This window comes from Gymnogyps californianus, chromosome 7, assembly GCF_018139145.2.
Source record: "Gymnogyps californianus isolate 813 chromosome 7, ASM1813914v2, whole genome shotgun sequence".
Lineage (NCBI taxonomy): Eukaryota > Metazoa > Chordata > Aves > Accipitriformes > Cathartidae > Gymnogyps > Gymnogyps californianus.
The window spans coordinates 9,861,510-9,885,413 of NC_059477.1; the positions used below are offsets into that span (position 1 = coordinate 9,861,510).

General features: G+C 45.1%; 1 long non-coding RNA gene across 1 annotated transcript; it reads left to right on the forward strand.

The window, feature by feature from the left end:
* The first annotated feature begins 824 nt into the window (after positions 1–824).
* On the forward strand, positions 825–17,677 carry LOC127018594 (uncharacterized). Its single transcript, XR_007766773.1, has 4 exons — positions 825–898; positions 15,972–16,121; positions 16,978–17,026; positions 17,363–17,677. It is a non-coding gene; the product is annotated as an uncharacterized LOC127018594 (long non-coding RNA).
* Positions 17,678–23,904: the final 6,227 nt, after the last annotated feature.

Here is a 23,904-nt window from a genome sequence, read left to right on the forward strand (position 1 = left end):
AGTTGAAAAGAGAGGGTTGAAAGCCGAGTGCTTATCCATGGGAATGCCTGAACCACCACCGCATGATTTTAGATGTAAAAAAAAAAAGTGTTGCGAATCTGTGCGGCTAAGGGGGGAATCTTCTTTCCACTGGCCCATAGGACAGGTCACCTCTTACAATAACAAAAGCAACCCATCCACCAAAATCTGTGCTCACTTTTCATTGCTAGTACTTTTATGTTTGTATTGCAGTGAAATCCAATGCCCTGCTGCCTGTTTAAGTTTTGAGGGAGACCGCTGTGCAGTCTGTCTCACGTGGTGAAACTCTGATGCTGAAAAATCTAGCAGAAAACCGGCAGGTCAAATGGGGAAGCAGTACAGATGCTGCTTTTGTTTGTCAGGGTGAAACAAGGTGTTAAGTAATGGGAGGTTTTGTGTATTGCTTGAATTTTCTGTATATGACTAGGCTAACCCCAACATGCAGATCAGGAAGATGAATTGATAGGCCAGTGGGCAGCTGAAGGTGATTGGTGGGGGGGTTCATAGGGAGGTTATTAAGGCCTGTAGAGAAGGTGAACACAAGCTAATTTTTTTGATTCTCCTGGTCCGCATGCAAGAAAGGAACCCTTTGCCTCTGCTGATCCAGTCATGGCCCTGCCACCTTGCTTGCAGCACTCCTGATGAGAAAATGAACCCTTTGACCATAATTTGCCATACAGTGCTGGCTGCCCGGGTCTCACCTGGGTGCTATTAAAGCCCTGCCTCCTCAGGCGCTCTGGTCTCTCTGGAAGGGCCGTAGTCTCTCTCCTCGCTGGGCTGGGGCAGCGCGGGGCTCCTGGGGCTCCCACTACTCAATGAAAATCCAAGCTTCAAAATAACTACCCGATGTTTGGAAGAGAGTGGCCAAAGAAAGAGCAAGGTTGGTTTCTTGGGCTTCTGAGAACTGTTTTTATATTCACATCTCACAGTAAATAATTAAAATTGCTATTTTGTTTGAATCTGTAGTTTTTATAAAGCGTGCTTCCCTCTAAGGAAGTTGCCCCAAACCCACATGTTCAAAAGCTGAACATAATTTTTCCTCATTAGAACATGTTATTATCCCATGTAATCTCTGGATTATAACTAATTAATGTAGCTACACCTAATTATTGAGTTAGCTACAGGTGAGAAGGAGCTTATTTTTAATGAGATTTTTGTTTGATGGAAATGAATGAATTCTCCAAATGGCATGTCCTTTCATCCAGAATTATTTACCAAGAACTGGATATTGTAGTGACGTAGGTTGTGGTTTGTTTTGGTTTTTTTCCAAATATAATGCAAAACGTAATGTGTGATAACTTGGTTGACTGCTCAGGAGCAGAGTGTGCTATTTGAGAAGAGGCTTTGAGCATTTTACTAGGATTCCCAAATGTAAGAAACTTGCAGTGCAGACAATAGTGCAGAGATATTGATGCTTTGGTAGCAGTGATGTGGCAATACAGTCACTGCTTGGAAACTGAGTGTCTGGGAGAGATGCACCGTATCTATCTAGTGTGTTAAAAAAACCCTAGAACAGGGTACAGGTACAGCTTGTGAGCAGCCCCCAAATGATGTCAATTCACTGCACAAGTGATTCTGATCTAGAGCAGACTGGTGCTGCTGTGCCATAAACCATTTTCTCCCTCACCTGGCTGGAATTAGTACCTGGGATACTTGAACTAAAATCTGAAAGACAAAAGGATGTCCCTTTTGTTGCTCTCGGTGAGATCGAAGAATGGTACGCTCTCACTATAATGTTAGTGTCACAACTTGAAGCCCAATTTAGTCCTAAACATCATTTATTGGTTCATCCAAATGCAGACGAATAGTTTTCCCACTTATTATGGAAATAACGTTTTTTTACTTGCCATCTGGTTATTATACATTATTTCCTTTTCCCCCCCCAAGATAAAATGAAGATCTTTTGATTAGCAACTACAGTAAAATGTGACTGATTTGTGAGAGTTGCTGTTTGCTAAGTACACTGCTGTAGCAAAAGTACTGTTTGTTATGACATTGTACTGAGTCACTTGTTGATGCTATTTGAGGGAGAGAATTTAGTTAAACTGGAACAGGATGTTCATTTTATTTCAGTACTTGTAATCCTGAGTCATCTCTGATAGCTGATGAAATACAGCAACTCACATTTTAGACAGGGCTTCTCTTAACATAACTTGGTGATGCTGTAATTTGATAGAGGGTGGAAAAATACACAGAGCTGATTTTATGCAGAGAGGTTTATTTTAGTTGTCACTCTCTGTTGAAGCACTCTTAAACTTTGCACATCTGCGGCACTTTACCATGTCTTTAAATATTTTGTAGTTAGGGTGAAACAAGAGCCAATGTGTAGATAGCACAGGGCTGTGCAGGTATCGGGATTTTGAGGGCTCTGTCTCAAGTATGTGGGTTCTGGCTGTGGAGATCAGTTAGGTTGCTTCTTGGTTGATCATGTTGGCTGCCTCATGGTTTGCTTCCACTGCAAAAATAGGAAGTCCAGAGGCGTTTGGCTATGTGCATGGGAAGTAAGGAAGCAAAGGGAAAGTTATTTCTCATGTAAGAGGGAGAATTCAAATATTAAGTGAAATTTTGGATATAATTTTATGCAAGCCTGTTCGTCTGTGGGAGTGTGAGTATTAAGGCGACTATCAGAGTAGTATGAACCATCAAATGTGTATTATTATTACTTCCTGTACGAATTTATTAACGATGGTAAGATTCTGCAGTTGAGCATATTTCTGCTTAGGAGCACAGAGGCCTTTCAAAATAATTTGCATGTATCACTTCAGCTTCACTTCAGGGTAGCAGGCAGCAAATCTTTAGAAGCACAGAGTACTTATAGGCGGAAAATAAAGAATATTGACTCTGTTTAAAGCTATGGGAAGAATTTATGTTGGAAGAATGTAATTATTAGATTTGGAATTTAACCGGGATGCATGATACTGCTTTAAGTGAGGGAAAATACTATAGGGTGAACATTGATCAGAGGATATAAGGATGTAGTTTCACTTTTAATTTGGATACATGCATGTTCAGTCATGCAGTTAATGTTCTTCGTACCAAGGTGACAAGCTGGTTGGGAAAGCAAAACGATACTCCTCATCTCGTGCAGTTGTTGGTTTTGTTTTGGGATCCTGCAGATCCAGGATAGCCAGGTTTGGTCTGGCACTGTTACGGCAGCGTGCCTGTCCAAAGGCTTCTTCTTTCACCCCTTCGCCCCCTGACATTCCCAGGAAATGTGTGTGCCCAGGCAGCAGAACAGCTAAGAAGGCTTCTCCACCCCTTAATAGGAAAGTACAATGAATACAGGGAACGCAGGTAAAACTGTACATTTAAATTATCTGCAGTCAAGGAGTGAAATACATTCATCCCTTCTGGCACTGTTGCTAATTTATATTTAAAGCAATATGAATTTCATGAGCATTTTTAAAAATCATATTTTAAATTCAATTTGCTGTCAACTCGTTTGATGTTTTGTGTAAAGTCATTTCCTGTAAACAGGTTATTGAATATCAAAAGACTTGTCTCATACATAATTTTTGGAAAGAAATAATATTATAATGAAGATGAGAATCTGGCCCTCATGTGAGTCGGCAAGCACTTTCTGGATCACTGCAGTTCTTTGGTGCGTGCTTTATCACAGTCAAGGGAGTGTCCTGGGCAAGGAACATTCGAGAAACAGTCAAAAATAATAATATTGTTTTCTAGGCTACAGTAGGTTATTCTGCAATTAACTACTGATATATAATATATGAAGAAAGACATCAGTATTTTTTTCTAAATATCAAAAAGAGACATGGAAGAAAATGGAATAAAATATCTCAAATCTGACAGACCTTTCAAGTCATAGAGCTCATGCAGAGTAATGGACTGGGTAATATTAATAGGTATGTTGAAAAGCTAAGACATGTTTGTTAAAAACTGTGGAAGAATTAACTGCTGTATTTTCTTGGCGTGGGATTCTTACCTGTGCTTGGAGATTGCTGTCATTTGGCAGATGCTGCGCTATGTAAAGCTGAGCATCAAAGCTGGTATGAAATGGAATCCTTCGCAAAAAGAAAAAATTGGCCTCTGGATGCCACCAATTTCTCTTCCAAGTGCTGAGTAATGTACCCTGGGTGTAAGCATATAACATACAAGTAAGCTGCTTGGGCTCTCTCAAAGATCTGATGGATTCCGGTCATAGTAGGTCAGGTCAGTAAGGTTGAAATAGCTTTTTATTTATTCATTTATTTATTCATTTATTTGAACAAGCTCTGTTGTGAAAGTGGGATTCTCCCTCTGTCTTTGAAAACTGCCAGAAAAAGTAGTTTCCAAATTTTGAATCCCTTGTATCATAGTTGCATGTCGTACATTAATATGATGTAAACACTGAAATAGTCTCTGTTATACTAAAGGTCATTAGGGGCAACTGGACATCGCACTGAGTAGAACTGAATTGTACTTTTGGCTTTCTCCAGCAAACTGCCTCCTAATTGATGCAAGTTTGAAGCAGTTTTCCACCTTAATAAAATTCGAAGCTAAACTTTGAAATCCCAAGCTCCCAAATTTTCTGAAATCAATGTTTTTTTCCCAGTTGCTAATTGCCCTGGAAGGATTGGTGTGTTATTTCAACTAGGGAAGGAACCTCCACCTAATTGCTAAGCATCAAAATGCCCTAAAAAGTAGAATTTCTGAGCTTGAGGCAACTCAGCTGAAGCCACTGAAGCATTTCTGAAACAGCACCATCATGTCCTGCCTCTGAACTCGCCTGGGGCCCCTCTCTGGTTGTCTCCGAGGCTTGCTGTGCATGTCTTGTGGCACTCAGAGACGTGAAGACTCTGGTACAGGGCTCAGACAAAAGAGTTGTCCAGCCTTTCCCCTTCCCCATCACTTCTGGGCTGGCTCCAGATGTGGTACCTGTGGCCAGAGCTTTCTCCTTCTGAGCCAGAGGTTTTGAGCGGGGTCCTGCCTGCTGCAAGTCCATGGGCTGAGCCAACGGCAGCGGTGCCCACATACGTATTTAGCCTCCATCAGCTACATGTGTTTCAGTATATTGTTAATGAAGTTAGAAAAGACTTGGGAGCCAAAGGGTTTGTAGGCAAGGAGATCAAAGCAGACCCATGCTGCAGGGGCGGGAGAGAAGGATGAGTCCTAGCAGGGGCTGAAGGAAAACCCTGTTACTGCAGAAGGTGGAGAGTGGTGGTCACCACCAAAAGGAGAAAACAGCAGCTTGTCTTTGCACTCTACACCATGCGTTTTATAGTTGCTGGGCAAATTCTCACCTGGTGGGTATTGCATCTATTTCTTTATCTTCAGTGGAACTGATCTGACTTAAAACTTTATAGAGATGTGACTGAATGTGTGTCTGAGAAACAGATTCATTATGAGCAACGGAGAGGTGCTGTACAAATCCTGAGTGTTCATGCGGTAGTGCTTTTGTCCTTTTATGAAGAAAATGAAATGAATCCTTGAGGATCTGGACCTAGTCTGAAAATGCTGACACCATTGCCTTGATTTGATTCTTGGAAAAAAATTCAGAGGGGGTAGAAAGTGGAGCATGGGCCAGGCAGAATGGGGAAAATGGGAATAAAATCAGCTTTCCCCAGCGAGTACACAGCTTTGAAGGAGTAGAAGTGCAATGTGTGCTGGTAATGCCGAAGCCTGCAAGTTAAAATTGTTATAATATGAAGCAAATCCACAATACCCACAGCAGGAAGCTCAGCGCATTACAGTGGAATTAATACACTATTTCTGTGGTCAAAATGTGGGGCATGCTGAATAGCAGCTAAATCGTCTGGGAACAGCCTAGCCAGAAACCCCGTATTCCTTTTGAGCTCTTGTTCTGAGAGCGTTTGACATCTCCTTTCCCACTCCGGGGAAAAGCAAAAGAAAAGCTTCCCAGCGCCGGTGTGTGGGGCAGGGCTGATAGCCATCTCGGTCACGCCAGCTCTGTACTTTGAGAGGCCGCCGTGTCCTCAGGGTCATGGAGATGCCTCCTCTGCAGAGACCATGGCCTGAGGGCGGTGAGCGGTGGTCAAAGGTGAGGAAGAAATAGCATCCTTTGGTCGCTGGCAGGTGTTGTGCTGACTCTCCATCGTGTTCAGTGCTCATACCTGCAACTGGTATTCAAAGAAGTCACCACCAATGTCACCACCTGGGACAGCCTCCCAAAGTATCCGTAGCTCTCTGCTGCACACAGAGGACAGATGATGCTGGGAGAAGTTTTATATAACGTAGTATTTCTGATGATACCGATGTCTGCGTGCCTGCTGTGCAGTGTGCAGAAAAGGCTCAGCGGTGTGGAGGTGCCAGGGATGTCTGCAACCTGCACAAGGGATGGGCATCCCTTCGCTGCAGGGCCAGGGGTAAGCTGAGAGTTTCCTACGTGGTAAGAATAAGTTAAATTGGAGAAGATGTCGTCTTTGAGTTCTTGAAATACATGGGAAGGAGAAAGCAAGCTAATTTTGAGCGGAGGAAGTTCACTGTGGCCAGAGCTCTTAGTGACAAGGTATCCAGAAATGCCTGAGCCAGAGGTGAGGAGGCACAGGACCTCCTCTGCAAAGCACAGTCGCTCACGAAAGGGCAGCAGCACACCTTAGCCACCCCCGGGCCTCCAGGCTCACCCACCATGCTGGGTTGGCCGGATATGTAGAAGGGCAGAAGATACAGTCAGGTCAGGTGCACCCTGGTGCCTGCCAAACAGCTGGTAAGATCGAGCGCTGCTTTTTTGAGGCATATTATAATGTAAGATGCTGGAAGTACAATGATGAGTCTCCGTACTAAGGAGTACTGCTGAATTGCTGTGTCGGGTTTCTGGCCCTAAACCAATGGCTCTGTGGTGTCGATAGGTGGTGCAAGTTTGCTACAGTTTCTGCAAAGCTGGAGCATTTTTTCAAAGATTGCAGTACGCATGTTAGGCTAAGAGTGGGATCGGAGAAGGAAAAGCTAAGCACTGTGCCAGCTGTAAGTAAAAGCTGAATCCTAAATACAACCACTCTCAATAGTCTGGGCAGGACCAAAACAGCAGAGGCAGTGTCATGTCGTGTGCGTTACTTCCATAGGTGCTCAGGGTTGTGCCCAGTAGACTGCATTTAGACAGGTCTTGCAGCAGAGCGGCAGGGCAGACAGTGCTGAACTCCCAAGGGTAATGGCCAGGTCAGTAGGAGCCCCGGGTCTGCTGCCAGGGGCTCCCCCAGCCTCGCCGCACAGCCCGGCTGCTGCAGCTGAGACGGGCAAGCTGTGCTCGCTCAAAATGAACTCTTGGAGAAAAAAGGCTGCAGCAGGGAGGACAGTGAAGCAATTAGACTGTTAGTCTCCGTGTTCTGCGTAGCACTAAGTGGTTATGACGGAAAGTGAAAACCTTGCTGATGCTGAGCAGAAGTGACCAAGTCCCTGGTGTCAGCTAAAGCAGCTATGACTGCTAAAAAAAAAGAAAAAAGAGGATCTAAACCAAAGCTGGGTGTCTAACAAGTCGTTGCACACTGAATGTGCAATTGCATAGTTTGCTGATCAGACTGTAAACGTGTCCTGTAAGGTTTGTAAATGGGTTGTGTTGCAGGTCTGGGAAATCTGGTATAAATTAGAGAGGCAGAGTTAGCAGTTTGCAGGAGCATGAGGCCATCAGGACTTCCACCGCCAGAGGAGCTCTGTCCTAGTGTTTCCAGTTGTTAACTGTGGGGCTGTGGAGTCTAAATTTATTATATGGAAATATTTGGTTCAGCTTTTTCTTTGAAATAGATCCCTATGGATAGCTGTTTGCGGGTCCACCCAACAGCAGAAGAAATTAATGCTCAGGCCCTTCAGTGTTTAATGTAAGGAGACTATGAAGCTGAGGGGAGAGAAACGTTAGCGGTGCAGTCTGTCTGCAGGAATGTTTTCTAAAAGGGTTTGTTTCTGTGCCCTGTAGCTGGCAGTCATCCTGCTCACAGCTGTCCAGGGAATGACAATTTCTCTTTGCTGCGGCTTTCAAGGTTTTTAACTGTGTCTGTTTCATATTGAAACAAAAAAAAATTCTTTTGGACTGTTTTCATCAAAATGGAAACATCTGGTTTGGGTGTAAAAATAGTGGGTGTGTTCTCAACGCAGTGCATGTTTTGCTTCTGCTAGTCCTGATGTGCAAGGACATTAGGTGCAACTACTGGGAGACTCAGGTGCCCCCGGCCACTGTGGCACAGACCTGCAAAACCCATGGTGTGTGCGTGTGCCTGCCTGCACCCCGTCCAGCCTCGCTGCCTGCTTTCCCAAGCAGCTTTAATTGAAAGCAGTATATCTCCAAGCTGAAAGGTTTTCTGGAAAAGCAGTATGGTTCAGGAAAATGTTGCTTGGTTAAAAATGTCTCAAACAGCAAGAACGCTACTGGCGATAGGAGTAGTGAAGATAACAGGGTTTAGACAGCTTTTCTACTACGTTGTCGCTTTAATCAAGGCCTTTGCCAGATAGGATGGAAGAGCAAAGTTAAGGCAGATCATGCTCTGGTATCTCTGTCATTTGTTCTCTCCCTCCCTTTCCTGGCTGCCTCTCCTCGCACAGCACAGTTTTGAACAGGGTGACAGCTTTCTCCTGCTGCTGTTGAAGTCAAGCCGCAGGAACAAGCTGCAGTGATCTCCGGTCACTGCAGCCGAGGAGCAGACCTTTCTGTCGTCCCCAGCTTCCCTGCCGGGTGGGCAGGTCCTGCTCTGGCCTGCCACACGACCCGCTCTGCCAAGCAGGATGGGTCACTTCACTTAATAGCCTGTGATTCTCTTGTTGATGAATTCGGGGATGATGGCACTCTCCAGTGAAATGCGGAGTGCATCTGAGATGGATGGGTGAAAATCCTGCATTAAGATCTCTTGCTAATAATCCTTGATTAATGCGGTTATGCTGTTGTTGTTAAAGGCTGTTGCTGGACAGGATTAAGGAAGAAAGACCTATGAGAAGCAGGATTGGTTGTGAGTTATCTCCCTGTATCTTTTAATCTCTCATGTGGTACAGCCTGATGTTTTCAAGTCTTCCTTTTGAAATGGCAGATAGAAACATATTGCTGCTGTCTAAAACCTTTAATCTTCAAATGGAAATAAGCTTTTCTTGCAGAAGTAGGCTGCTTTTTCAGATGCTTTCAGAAATGCTGATGTTGTGCCTTGGTTGATCTGGCTAATTAAAAATGAGCTCCTGTCAATCAAAACCATTACTTTAATGGTAATGGCAAAAATGCAAAGTGCAGCTCTAGTAAATCAGTGTTAGACAGAAATGTGCCTCATTTCCTCTGTCTGATTCACTCAGGAAGGGTTGAGGGTTTTATTGTTTTGATATTCACAGACCTTTCTGGTACGAATTTTACCCTTTTCGTTCCTGTTGGCTGCACAGATGACCAATGCGAGTTTATTCAAAATACTTCACTACTTGCCCAAAGTTTGGGAAGGGCATTGTGAGGTCTCTCCCCGAGATCTCTGCTGGGCTGAGTCCAGCTGGGTTCGAGACTCCTCCTCCGCCTCGTACCGTCTGCATCCTGGCCCCTTGGGAACACCTGGTTTTAGCAGGTACTACATTTTGCTCCCTGTAAAAATGGGCAGAACTGAACCTGTAGCCCCAGGTTTTCTACCCTGCCGTCAGTCCCCTGAGCTGTGCCATTCCCCAGGGTCTGTTTGCTGTCCTAAATGTTCAGGCAGCTGACCCTAATGATGCTGAATCCTTCTCTGGAGAGGCCCATCTCACTGGCTATGACTGGCCGAGAAGGCACCGAACGTAGGCTCCCTGGTTAAGCACATACAGACAGGGAAGTATTTTTACTCCCTCCCTTACACCCTTTGTGTGTATTTGGCTTTTAAAAATCTATTTCTGCACCAAATAGATCAGTTGTTGCATTGAAAGATATTCTGAGTATGGAGTTTGACTTAGAAGTGCACACAAGAAATGCTTCTAAAAATACCTGATGGTCAAGGTTTGAAGGTTATAAGTGTGCAGCGTTAGGGTGGTGTCAGCTCTGTCCCTGGCTAGCAAGCCTGTTTTCAACAAAGACACAAACCAAAGCAAACCTGCCTTTATATATGGAATTTCTCAAGCTTTGGTACAAAGACTCCAGGTGCCTTAATGATTAATTAGACTCAAAATGGTAAATATGACCACCTAGCAGCAAAAACTAACTATATGCAAATAGTGAATTAACTCAACCCGAGTTAACTCAAAAGACCTCAAAGCAGCTCAAGGATTTAAAAAAATATTTCTTCTCCCTCCTCACCAAATGCAAGGGACAGACCTTGACCTTCCTCAGAACAGCCTCATATAGAGAGACTCCGACTTCCCCCTCTTTTCCTGTATTTGCTAACCCCCAGTATCTCTCTTTGTCACTTAAACTTTTCAATGGCAGCGTCGCCCTGCTTCTGTCTGCCCCGAGCTCCTTCCCCTGCCGACTCCTGTTATCTCTGGCTCTGCCGTTCCTGTCCCTCCCTTCTTTTTGAAATAATGCTCTTTTGTTCTGCCTGCGTGCACGATCTTGCATCCCACAGTCCAGTAGCGCTTCCCTGGTTCTTCAGTTGCTGCCTTATCCCTTCTTTCCACTCTCGCCTTAAGTGCTCTGGTGCATCCCGTTTCTCCTGCCTGTCTGCAGCCCCACTGCCACCGTGAGCTAAAAATCCTTGCCTGGGAAGATGTAACTGGGGCAAGTTAATAGCAGACCTGAATGCATCAGGACAGGCTACCACAGGCTCCATACCTTTTCCCAAGTGCTGTAAGAGTCAGTCTTCCCTATTACTTAACTGTTCTTCAGATTTAATTTGACACAAGCATGGTGGCACCAATTTCCTTCACGAGGTCCTACTTTAGCCTGTCTCCTTATAGGAGCCCTGGAAGTTAGCAGGGATCCGTGATGAAGAAGAGCTGACATAGATCCTGCATGCATTTACAGCAGAGCCTCTTGCCTGCCCAAAGCGGAGGCCTCAAAGAAAGTATCTGCTAGGGTATTCCTGTGCTCTTACACCCCTAATTACATTCTCATGACTTAATCATAAGCTGCCTTTTGCTCAGGTCTGCTTGTAACATCTTCCTCTTTTCTGCTTCTGACGCGTGGGCTTTCCCTTTAATGTAGCAGCTGTTCAGTTCCTGCCTGAGTGATGGGATTGAAATACCTGCAGACAAGCAGAGGATCTTTCAAATTCCTTTTGAAATACACCTGGAAATTGCAAATTCGGTTCTCAGATGGGAAGCTCAACTGCCTGCAACCCGAGGGAAGAAACCAGGCATGAGCTTCCTGCAAAAACAGGCAAATGGCACAGATATGAAACACAGCCTCTGTGTTTAAAGACCTCTGCATTTCACAATTCACTCCTGTTCTTTTACTAGGGAGTCTCATGATAATATTTTCCTTAGGGCTCAAGCTTCCAGTCTTGTGATCAGACTGCTTTCATTAAATAAAATTGGCCTGAAAGCATGAGAGTGCTCAACAGGGTGACACAACTGGCTTGAAAACCACAAGACAAAGATACATAACCCCCCATTTTAAAGCTTTTTGGCTTTAGAGGTCATGATTTCTTTGGAGGAAACCAGGGTGATAATTTTGGTGTGCTATTGGCAACTATTCACAGCTGGCTTTTATTTTTAAGGTGGCACCTGAAAGAATGTTTTCCCCTGGTATTGCTTCTTTGGGATATGTGTCAGGGTGGAAAGGATCGTTTTGAAAAGCCTTTTTGTTTTGCATGACTTTTACATTTGAAATGTTGTTTTTTCTTAGATTGGAAGATGTGGATTTTTAGCCGAGCTGTTTTGAACACGGCTGTTGACATGTGCACTTTGAGGAGAGCGCACCTTGGTTAATGATCCCCCACTACCAGTGAAGGTGGAGGCAGCCGTTTGTCTTTTTCTGGTCATGTTTCCAGCATGTGTGTGTTGAAGTAATTTTTCCTTTGGATGATGTGAACACACAAAGAGCAAATTAAAATCTTGAACATCCTTTGTGCTCTGTTGGGTCGTCCCCCCCCACCCCGACTTGATTTTTTGATAGTGAGAAGAGAGAATGTGTGCAAGTGGGGAAGAAAACAAGCCTGTATATAACAGCTCTAAGCTAGGATGAAAAATGCATAAAATAAGCACCCAGTATTTCCCACAGGTCCTGCAGCAAAGCTGAGAAAGATCTGCCTTATCTTTCTAAGGAAAAAACAAGATTTACTTTTAAAAAAATTTTCTTGAGTGTTTAAGTTAAAAAACATTTGAACTGAGTTACAACAAAATCATATACACGTTACCTTTATCATCTGTTTAATGAAAACTAAAACAAATCTGTGGACAAAGTAAAAGGCTAAGGTCTAGCAGAGACTTGGCAATGAGTTTGGGAACTCGAAAACCTTGAGAACTGTGTATTTGGATCATGCTGTCATCCAGTGATGAAAAATCTCCAGAGTCACCTTCTCAACCCTTTGCTGTATGTGATACATTTGTCATTTTACTGCATATTGTGAATTCACCTGGCTCAGATTTATGCACATATAAACATTATAATGAGAAGGAATTACTGCTGCCACCAGTGGATGTGTCTGGCCGGCTGCCAGGGAGTTCACTGATTGCTGGGGAGATGCCAGCATCTATGAAAAACGAGTATTCTTTCAAATCACAAAATTGTTTTTGATTGAGGGGGAATTATGAATAGCTGCAGTGTCTGCGATGGCCAAATAAGTTTACTCTGAAATAAGTGCTCGGTGCTCTGATTGGCAAACGGCTCGACAGCTATTGAGGTTTTTAGGCCTGATCTTCTGGTGTGCAGAGTGCTGCTGGTTGGGACTCAGCTTGTGCAAAGGGGGTCTGGTCCCCGGGAGACCCTTTGCTGGTGACCGGCAGCCCTGCCAGGCTGCTCCCCTCCGTGCCGTCTGCCGCTCCTTCCTGAGCTGGCTCCTGCTGCTACTGAGTACTGGAAGAAAACTTTGGTCTGGCGGATTCTGTATTTCCTTTAGTTGGTCCGGACACCTTCTCCCCTTTACCACGTATGATCCTGCCTTGGTTTGGCTGCTTTACTGTGGTTTCTTTAGTTTGGCTAGGCTCGCTTTGCCCTCCTGTGGCTGACAGCGGATATTCAAGAGGTCTGTACGGTGGCTGCCCCGGACTGACTGATCCCGGACATCAGTGTCCTCCAGGGCTGGAGTTGCCCACAAGCCCGACTCTTCTGCTCGGAGCAACTCCTTGATGATTGCGCTCAGTATTTAGTCCTTGCTTTTAAGGGTAAACACAAATGTCTTGTCTTATCATTTAATGAAGAGTTGTAAACTCGTGATTAGTATTGTCTATATTGTTCCGAACATCTCTAACTGGAGTAGCTAATAGATATAATTGGTTTAGGATTTGTTTACTCACCTTGAAATACAACCGAATTCTTATGAAGAGAAACTCACTGCCAGTTCTTCTTTCTGTGAACCCAAATAATTATAACTTCAGACAAAAGAATTCGCAGTAACAAAATGAAGCATTCAAAGTAACTTCTGGAAAAATGTATAATTCTACCCCAAAATAATGTTAATATTGTTAACCTCCTGCAGAACTGTTGCATCCTCAGCTCTTCAGATCTGTGGCTGCTTCAGACAGCTGTTGATGCTGATTCAGTTGTTGGTTTGTTTTCAGTTGCCGATTTGTTTTCAGAAGGTAATAAAATCTATTGAGAGGGATAAGACTGGGGAATTGCTCGCTGGCTCTGCGGGTTGTTGCCTTCTCGGATGCTGCAGAGAAGAGTTGTGTCAGCAGTGCGCAGGATGGCTTGAGCAGATGCACGGAAACACACCTCCTCGCGTGGCCCCCGTGCTGGTGGCACGTGGCTTTCTCCATCTGTCTCATGCAGGCGTGGGGACGCCATCTCCTAGTCACTCTGATGAAGCAGCTGGGACTGCAGGGTGATGTTCAATTGACTTTCTCCTGAGAAACTGGAGGTGTCAAATGTGAGAGTGGGAAATGGCTTCCAAATTTATAGCTGTTGCATATCAGAGTGACTTACTCACTGGAAGTGGAAGGGTTTTTTTTTTTCATTGGCAGGTAGGATTTTTAATATGAAGATAAGAAAAATCTCATGTTTTAATAGTGATGAAGAGAAAATTACTGAAATAAGGGAAGCTGCTGATGTTTGCATTTGACCCAAGTGGGCTCAGCAGGTACTTGTTGGCTACTTTTCCAGTTTCAGCATGGTTCAAGGATATCATTGGGATATTTTGATTTCTAGGTGGGGAAATGAGAGGGCAGCATGAACACACATAAAATAAAGCTGTCTTAAGAAATATGTCTTTAAAATACTGTAAATGGATTAGTAATTAACTGGTACTTCATTTCAGCTGAAATCTAAGCAGCTTAGGTCAGGTAAGGGTTCTTATTCTCTGGTACGTGTGTAGTTCCCTATAAATCTCTTAACTGTTTGTAAGGTTTGCGAAGACGAAAAAGGGAAGGGTAAAGGAGAGCAAACTTGGAGACGTATGAATTGCAACACTCTAAAATAAATACAAGCAACCACTTAAGATAAATGCAATAGACTAAAGAAAGCAAACTGATAATGCAAGGAAAAGCAGTTATTAAAGCAAGTAGGAGCTCCTCCTTTCCCTGCTGTGCAAACGCTGCTACCCTGGGTAAGCTGATTTCATTTGATACCACATGCTTGTTTCTGTGGCTGCGGTGCCAGCCAAGGGTGACTATGTCCCATGCAGAAGTCTGCCTTGTAGATATCTGAGGTTAGGTGAGAGTAATCCCACCACATATGTTGTATGCTCCACAGTAATAGGATAAGATTTTTAGTGGATCCTTTTCTCCTATTTCTGAGCTCTAATTACTGTTGCAAGCATCTGCTATTGGCTGTGCATCCTCCTGGCAAAATTCCTGAAACGTGTTCTTACAGTTTATTGAGGATGAATTCTGGGAAAAGTTGGGAATTTCTGTTCAAAGCTTACCCAAAACCATGTGTTTGATCCATTTTGCATAAAATACTCAGAGTTTGGGGGGTAAAATTGATTTTTCCTGTTCTACTATAATTGTAGGTAACCAGAACTTCTTGTCCCTCCTACAGATACAGCATACTTGTTCTATTGCTAAGCTCCAAAAAACCCCAGCATTATAACTTCTTTGAGAATGACAGTAACAAAATTTCTCCATTTAATGCTAGAACTGTATTCTTTTTTTGTATCTCTTTAATAAAGAGGGTGTGGAGGATTCTGCACCATATGGCTTTTGCAGCCAAAAAAAGTCCAGATGCGGTAACTGGTGCATTCAAATGGTGAAGAACCAGTTTCTTGGCTGCGGCAATAACGATTGCATATGGCTTAACCAAAGATGGGTGCTGTGCATTGGAAAATATGTCCCTGCCTGCAGCCATGAAATTTCCAAAGCAGGACTGGGACCCGAATGTGATTATAATATGAGTCAGAATGTAATTATGAATGCAGGAGGGGACGTGGGAGTGCAAACTGTGTTTGATATGGTAAAATCTTCAGTGTGCTGTAGTTCTCAGCCTGAAGTTCTGCACCCATTGAAGATTTCCAAAGTTGGAGCTTTGGAGTTGCTTTAATGTGAAATATTTATTTTTACATTACAAAGAAAATAATGGCCTAGGAAAAAAACACCTAGGGAAAGTGTTCACAAAACACCAGGATTAGGACTGTGAAAAAATTGCATATAAAATTGCTTTCAGGTCCACATTTCAGAGCGAAAGGGGCACGAGTTCTCAGATGTGACAAACAATCACCGGCTCCTCTTAGACTCTACAGGAGCTGCTGAGCGCTCAGTTTCTGTTTGAAAATTAGGCCACTGATTTAGGCTTTTGTGTAGGGACTTAATGGCCTGATGAGGCATCCACTTCAGAAAGTTTTGACTGGATTCACATAAACCCTGCAAGTCACAGTATATAATTTCGTATTTCCTGTGGCCAGTCAGGGACTTAACTCCAGTTTTGCATTTCATATGCAGAGCTTGTTTATAGCCCTGGGAGGAAGGGAGGTATTTTAAGCAGTGTTGTTCTGAGGACTGGTGAACCTCTTAAAACTCACTGCGTGTTTCTGCTCCTGCAGGCTGAGGGTAGCAAAAAGCTGAGTGGATGCTTGATGACAACTTGGGGACAGGCTGACTTGGCAGCGTCCTGGCTCCCACCCTTGCCAGTGAACAGAACTGGAGGCTCAGTGCTGCAGAGGGTCTAGTCCCACCACCTCATCCAGCTACAGGTATGTCATTCCTGGCAGGGATTTGTCCAACTTGCTCTTACCAGCATCTGATGACGGAGACTCCTCAGACTCCCCGAGCAATCTCGCTAGTGCTTCGTGGTGGCTACTGTTAAAAAGCATCCCCTCACCCCTTCTGATGTTCACTCTAACTCTCTTTGCTGACATCTTAGGTCATTACTTTTTCCCCTTCCTTTAGGGAGATAATACCTGGATGATTCCTTCCTAGTTTTGGAAAGTCCTCCTTGTATCTGACAGCTAGTTATGTTTTCCTTCAAGCTTCTCCTCTTTGTGCAGGAAGGTTGAAAGAATTATGACAAATGTATCATGTCATATTTTCTGTTCCTTTGATGCTCTTGGCTCTCTCCAATTGGCCCGTAGCTTGCTAAATGCAGTATTTCAGCCAAGGTCTAAGGACTGCTGGGTTTGCTGTTATTGTTACTCCATGGGGATTTCTTATAGATACTGCATTTTATGATATAAGTCTTTTTGCAGCAGCATAACTTTGACTCATATTAATTTTATGATTCCTTACAAACATCCCAGAAGCATTCCTGCACCACTGCCTTGCCCTTCCCTATTTCATACAGGTGCTTATCCTGACTAAGTGTAGACCACTGCATTTTTCTTCACTAGATTACAAACTGGGTTACATTTTTAAGACTTACATTTTTAAGACTGTTTGTTCTTCTGATTTGTCAAGATCATGTTCATTGTAGCTCTGTCTTCAAACTTCCTTAAAGCTTTTGTCATCTGCAGAATTAGTAAGCATGTTCTTTTCCATCATCCAAATTATTTATGAAAATGTTCAAGTCACCCAAGACAGATCATCATGGAAAATATCCTTTCAATTTGACAGTGAACCACTGGTACTGCTCTCTGAGGACAGAGTATCTTCTGCACTCTAGGTAATGTTTCCTTCTTTTTTTTTTATGATTCTATCTGCAAAGAAAGCCTTGCTGAAGGCAAAATACGTATCATTGCTCCTTTTTTAGTAAGAAGGGGAGCACAAGATGATCACGGATGGCCATGCAAGTTTTGTCCTGTCCTACTATCTGATCCCATTAAGCCAGGGACAGACTTGATGGACAGGCCAAGGTGGAAGGAATGCGCACAAGGGATTTTCCTTTCCACACTTCTTTTCCTCTGAGTCCTATGGGACTTGGATGACCAAGGCTAAGACAGAAGAATACATTCTCATGTTAGCCAGCATGCAGGTGAGTCCGTTTCTCTTGATTCCTTAGGTGGAATCCTGTACCGCGTCCTCACCAGGCTGCCTTTACACAAACCCGAGGCACGAACGTGCTGACTGGACATGCTCTCGCGTCACCCTGCCAGCCTCGACCTACTAAACAAGGCCTGGGACCTTGGGAGCTCAGCACCACGCTAGCGGTTTTAATTGCTTTCAACCAGGACTTGAAACGCAGCCAGAAAACGCACCAACTCTGAAAGTCGCTGTCTCAGCAGGGCTGTATTAAAAAGGAGATTTAATGAGGGGAACATGGATGGAAAGCCGCCGGAGAACCGCCGCCAGAGCGCTGGTCGTTTTTAGCCCTTTTTGTCGCCAGTGCCCCCCACGGTAAGATGGGCCTGTGCCCCTGCCAGCCTGCAGTCTATAGAGACACAGAGAGGTCTGAGGAAGACGATCTGGAGCAGAAGGCAGCCAGGTTATCTGCCCCGGCCCCTCTCTGGGGTCGCTCCAGCCTGCGGGGTGGCTTTTGTTGGAGCGGGCTTGGGCGACGGGAGCGAGCAGCCGGGTGGGGTGGAAGGGCCGTGTTTGGGCTCCCATTGCTGGGGGGGGGGGGCGGTGGGAGCACCTGGCAGGCCTCGGCGGGAGCCCCCCGTGCCCTGGGGCCGGAGGAGGCCGGAGGAAACCCTCGCCGCTTCCAGGAGAGGCGTTAGGGCACCCTCACGGACAGAGAGAGGCGGACGGGAGGAGCCGTAGGCTGAACAGCGCCCGCCTGTCGCCGACTCTGAGGGCCGGCCTGAGGGCGGGCGGGGGCAGCCTCCCCCGCGCTTCGTGAAGGCTGCCGGCCAGGCGCCAGGGGGCGCCGCAGTGCCGCGGCGGCGGGCGCTGCCCCCGGGGCCGGCGGGCGGGTTGTGCCCGTGGGGTGACCGCCGCCCCCCGGCCCGCGTCCGGGCAGCGCCCGGTGCGGTCTGTCAGGGCCAAAAGCCAGCTGGAGGCCCACCGGGGCTCTCAGTCGGCCAGACCGCTGGTGGGTGGTGCGGAGGGTGGAGGCTTCGGCCCACTGGGCTGTCAGACTTTTGTTTTCCGTCGTGGAAAAGCAGCCCGGGAACACCCGTGGCCCGTCCGCCGTGATGGTCTTGATGCCGCAGCGTGGGGAGCTTGTGTCGGAGGGGGGCTGCGCTTCTCCCAGAGTGCATGCACTCAGGAGGAGGAGGAGAGGCTGCAGCGCTGGCTGTCGTGGAGCTGGGCAAGGAGCGAGCTCGTGGGGGTCAGGCCAGGCTTTTCCAGTGGCGGGAGCCGGGTGCTGTTTGCCTGCAAAATGGCTGCACCAGGACTTTGTACTACCAGACTCCCAATAAATATTATTCTTAGAAAAGATGCATGTACTGGACATACTGTAATTTTAAGCACAAGATCTGTGGAAGGAAAGTATAGCCTTTACGTGAACGTATAGTGACTCATGCTAAATTTTGCAGGTTCAAAAAATTGCTGTCCTGAGGCGTTAGCAGCCTGAGCTGTCCCGAGGGCGTAGCACCGACCTGCCCTTAGCTGGGGTGAAACTTGGGTCTTCTCAAAGCTTTTCCAGCCCGTGGTCCCTGTCGGGTAAGCAACCTTGAAGATCTGTAATGGTAGAGGAAGGGGAAATCCTGTGAACTGAGCCCCACCTATAAGCAGAAAAGAAAATGCAGAGGGTGTACTTCAATGCGTCCTTGGATTTTGCCTGTGCTACGTAGCATCCCACATAAATTAGTGGTGAATCATAACACAGTGACAAATTCCAGTCCCCGCGACTGCCCCTCTTCCCTTGCTTATCTGCTGGCTGCCGCCTTTCTTCGTGCTAAGCGGGTCACCAGACCATAATAGTTCAGTGGTTCTTGCATAGACGACTTGAAAGTGCAGGCTGGGGAAGGAAAAAAGAATAGTTCTACTAATTATTAAAAGCGTGGCATAACTCTAGTGCTGTAATAAGATGAGATTTCATACCATGAACGTTAGTCGCCGCTAACAGGAAGCATCATGTATAAATAACATTCCCATCTGGTTAAATATTTTCCACTGAAAGGTAATTCCTGACTACATGCTTTTTCCTGAAGCAGCCACTGTCTCCTGCTTTGGCCTGATGCTTTGCCGTGCAGGCATGCAGTCCGTTGATAGTACATAGTGAGGCATGTTAAGCATTTTGCACCATATTCTTATCTTAATTGATATTCATAACCCTCCGACTGTTTCATGGGGAGGGGAGGAAAAGGCAGAGCTATGAATTAAAAGCACCTGCGTATGTGAGGAATACAAAGCATGTTGATTTCTGATAGTTTCATCTTGCAAGGTATAATATAAGCTAAGCTGAAGAGTAATGCTAGTTGTTTCATTTCCTGAGGCACTTGACTCACCTTTGTACTATCGGAGGGCAGATTTTCAGTTGAATTGAAGTGCAATAGTGGAACTAGCAATAATAATAATTCTTACTTTTGTATTGTTTCAGTAAGTGGTGCTAAGGACCTGTTCCTCGGTTCCCTCTCCTGTACTTTCAGGGTGAGTTAGATGGATCTGACATTCACAGCTTGTTAATCACCAGAACCCCAGGTAAAAATAACTGGATACTTTAAGTGCTGTAAGATTTTCTACTGACACTTAATAACACCCTGGATGTTTTTCTTAGCTCTTGTACTGTGTGTGCATTGTAGTAGTTTCATCACTGCAGCATAAATGTGTCTTCAGCCACACTGAGATGGAGCAGGAAATGGGGTGGATGTTTGAAGCTGCAACAATGGTTTTTGTTAGGTTTGGCAATTTTGTTCCAACCCATTTCATTTGGCTTATTGTGAGTGGGGAAAAATACAGCCCTTGAAAGTGCAGTGTTTCAAGCCATACAAAAAGGAGCTGTGCTGTAAGGAGCTTTATGGACCTCAGTGCATCATACCACTCTTTTGCAGGGAAGGACAAATGACATGTAAATTTTATTTGTTTACTCTTAGATTCTGTTCCTGTTTGGACATCAGGGACACAGTTGCAGTCACTTGATACTGTCACTTTGAGTTGCTGTTCTTATAGCAAGAAGAAAGATGCGTTTTGGAAACGATGAATTTCAGATGGTAGGATTGTTATAGATCGAAGGACTACAATGGTGAAGAAGAGGAAGATGGTCTTTAACGTTTTTTATTTACATATCCATTTTGACACTAAAATCAGAAATTGCATAGTATGATTTCTGCCATGTGTATTCAGGGTAGTCTCAGCTCTAACTAGAACAAAGCTAAGATAAAATAGCTAGGCTCTGTGGCCTGCCTTCTGGGGAGCAGCTAAGAAATCTCAATGGCTGTTGTGTCATAGGATTCTTCAATATTAGTTGGTGTTACAGGGCATTGGTTGTCAAGTGATATTCTCATTGTTATAAATGTGATAAGCCTCTGCCAGTATTTGTCTGGCATGCAGCTGCATGGATCCAGCTCAAATTGAGAGGGATTGCTAGTTAAATGCTGGCTGGAGTTCCCACCTGGAAATTCAGGAAAATTAAACCAAACTACCTGGTGCCTAATAAGCTAATTTTCCTCACTTGCAAACATGAATCAATTGGTTTAACAAGCAATACTTTATTAAAGAGAATTAAGTTCCCCTAACTGGTGCTGCTTTCATCTGCCCACATGATCCCAGAGAGCAGACGCTTGGCTTGCCTGAAGCCCACAGAGTACCCATAAATGCTGATCTTCATCTGCTGGGAGATCCTGCCACTTCAGGTGCTCACCAATGTGGGCAAGGGCTGCCTGATCAGAGCCCTGTGTTGTCTGAGTTGGGGAAATTCATGATCTTACGACCTTTTTTGGGTGTCTCTACTAGGGACCACTTCCATATTGCATAGCTTCATTTACACAAAGTGTTTGGCCAGTATCCCTGATGAGACCTGACTTGTAGCTCTAAAGCACTGGAAAATACTGCAGGCCTTGTCTGTGCATTGTTTATTGCATTCCTTACATTGACACTGCATGACACAAATTTGTTCCTGGACATGCAGACTCTGCTGTAGTTGTACTTGTTTTAGTTCTCAGGAATGCATATATTGGAGGGAAAGATTTACATGTCAGGCGTATCTTTGAATCACAGAGCACTCCCATATTAATCGTTCTAGGTTTTAATATTGCTGTGACACTTTGCAGAAAAACAGATGTATACATCCTCACAAACACTGATACATGAAAATTCCCCTCTAAGCTGAGGGAAGAGACTAATTTATTTTTGCTCTACGTTCATGCCTTTCAGCATCATGAGCGGCAGTGCTAGCCACAACTGATGTCACAGAGTCCATGGCTAACAAGCACGAAAGAAAATCAGTGTTTTCACAGCCTTGTAATGCCCTATTTATTTATGTAATAGATTGAATGTCATGTAAAGTTTGAAACTGCACTTAGCTTTTCTCAGCTCCCTTGATCTGTCTCACAGCTGTGGTAGATGGTTCTCTCAGCTGCTGTTGCTGCCTCTCTAATCTGCACTTTGATTTAGTAGGCATTTCTTATCTGCTGGTTGTGGTCTGTTTGACACGTCCAGCTATGAAAGGAAAAACAGACTGTTGAGAACTCGTGTGATAATACTTCTGCCCCAGTATAAAGGAACTTTGTGTTCCCTGCAAACTTGCCATATGCGTGCAAAACTGCGTGTCTTAAAAAATTCTTCTAAGCACCGAGTTATTAAATGCCAGTGTTACCCTAATTTATTTTGCACTTGATTTTCAGTGGGTATGAGCTGATGTATCTCTGTTGGTATCAGTGGAGCTATATGTGTTGTCGGAGAAAACTTCAGAGATGTGTAGTTCCTGGAGCTTTGTAATGACCTGGTTTTACTAAACCTGCTCATGATGACTAATATTTTTGCCTGTATGTCTGTATCATGAGGGCTGAGCCGGGGTTCCCTAAAGCTCAGGCTGACCCTGGAGGCAAAACCCTGGAGTCAGAAGCTGCATTGGACGACGTGGGATCCAGATGACTGAACACAGCCAGCGACTTACTGCACTGCCCAGGTTGCCACTGCTTGCCCGCAGGCGGTATACAGGCTGCCCCTGTGGCTGAATTGGAGTGGGTTACAGGGTGTGCCATGCTGTGGGTAGTCTAAAGTTCGCAGCAGCGTAGCTGTTGGTGCTGTTCATCCTGAGCAACAATGCTGGCTGCGTGACATGGCCCTGGCACTGGAGCCTCGTGTAACTGCATGGGAAGCTCATCTGTTGTGAGGCACAGTCTCTCCCTCTCTGCAGCAGCCCTCCATCTTCAGCACAGAATCTGTTTTATCTAGGCTCGTGCAGTTTTTTAGTATATAAGGTTTTTTTTTTTTTTTTGTGCATGCAAATTTTAATTACTTTGATGTTCAGAAGCAGGTTTAAAACTTGGCTTCTTTGGTCTGCTTCTGGCTCCATTTGGGAAGCCAACTACCAAAGCCTGCTCTGACTACCATTTTGTCTTCTGACCTGAAAAAGCTGGTGCAAAAGAAAACAAGCTGCTTCTGCTTTGCCTCCTGCTTTCCTGTGGTCTCAATGACAGAAACCTGCTCCTTCAGTGGCATAAGGCTATGGGTAAGTGTTTTGCCAGAGCTGTGATATACGTAACCAGCTGTTCATCTTCTCTAAGTGGGGAAGAAAATCACCCAGAGGAGCAATGGCTCTCCCTGAGGCAGCAGCTGACGTGGATTTATGAGGCTGTAGCAGACATAATCAACTTATTTAGTTTTCCCAAAGCAGGAAGGGAAGCTCTCCTGTGGGAAGAGACCTTCTGTACCCTTAAGCAAAATAAATCTTGCTTCCTGGGTGATTCCACTAGATGGGAACTAAAAGCTGGGTGTTGTGCTGCTTCAGCTGCGGGAAGCTTATTTACCTGCTTGTGGAACAAGATCTGCTGAGGATGCTCAGGGCTTTATTTCACCTGCCAGGTATCACAGTCTATCCTAAACCTTTGGAAATAGCTTTCTAATGGATACTTGCCTGCCTGAGGAAAAGACAGTACTCATCCTTTCTTTCCTGCTACTTTAGGCTCTAAGCTAGTGCTAGTTTTTCTGAAATAGAGTGCTGCTTTTCCCTGAGAGGTGACCCTCATCAGCAATGACTGGTTTCAGCAGTGCTCCCTGCGTAGACGGTAGTGTTCAGGTACAACCAACGCTGTTGAACCTGGGGGCTGGTTAGAGAGCACACTAACTCTATGGCAAATAGTGCACAAGTGAGCCGTGCTGTTTCCGATTCTGGTGTTTTCTTGTTTGAATTGTTTGGAGAGCAGGGCAGGCTGAGCAACGAGGGCCAGGGGTGAGCCAGGGCTCAGGAAGGCGTGCGTGCGTAGCAGCGGGCCTTGAGAGGGAAATCGTCTCCTTCACCTCTCGTGAGACTTGGCAACACAGGAACTATTCTGAGAGCAATGCCGTCTGTGCCTCTGATTGTTTGGATGCTCGCTTATCACTGTGAGGCAAGTGCCTGGATGTAATCCTCTCGGGGGGAAACCTGTTGTTGTTTCCACTATTTACTCTTTATTGTGGTAGTATCTGAGAGCCACAGTCACAGTTCAGAGCCCCTTTGTGCAGGGAATTGATTATGAGTGGGACTGGGATGAAAGGGGACGGTTCCTCAGGGAC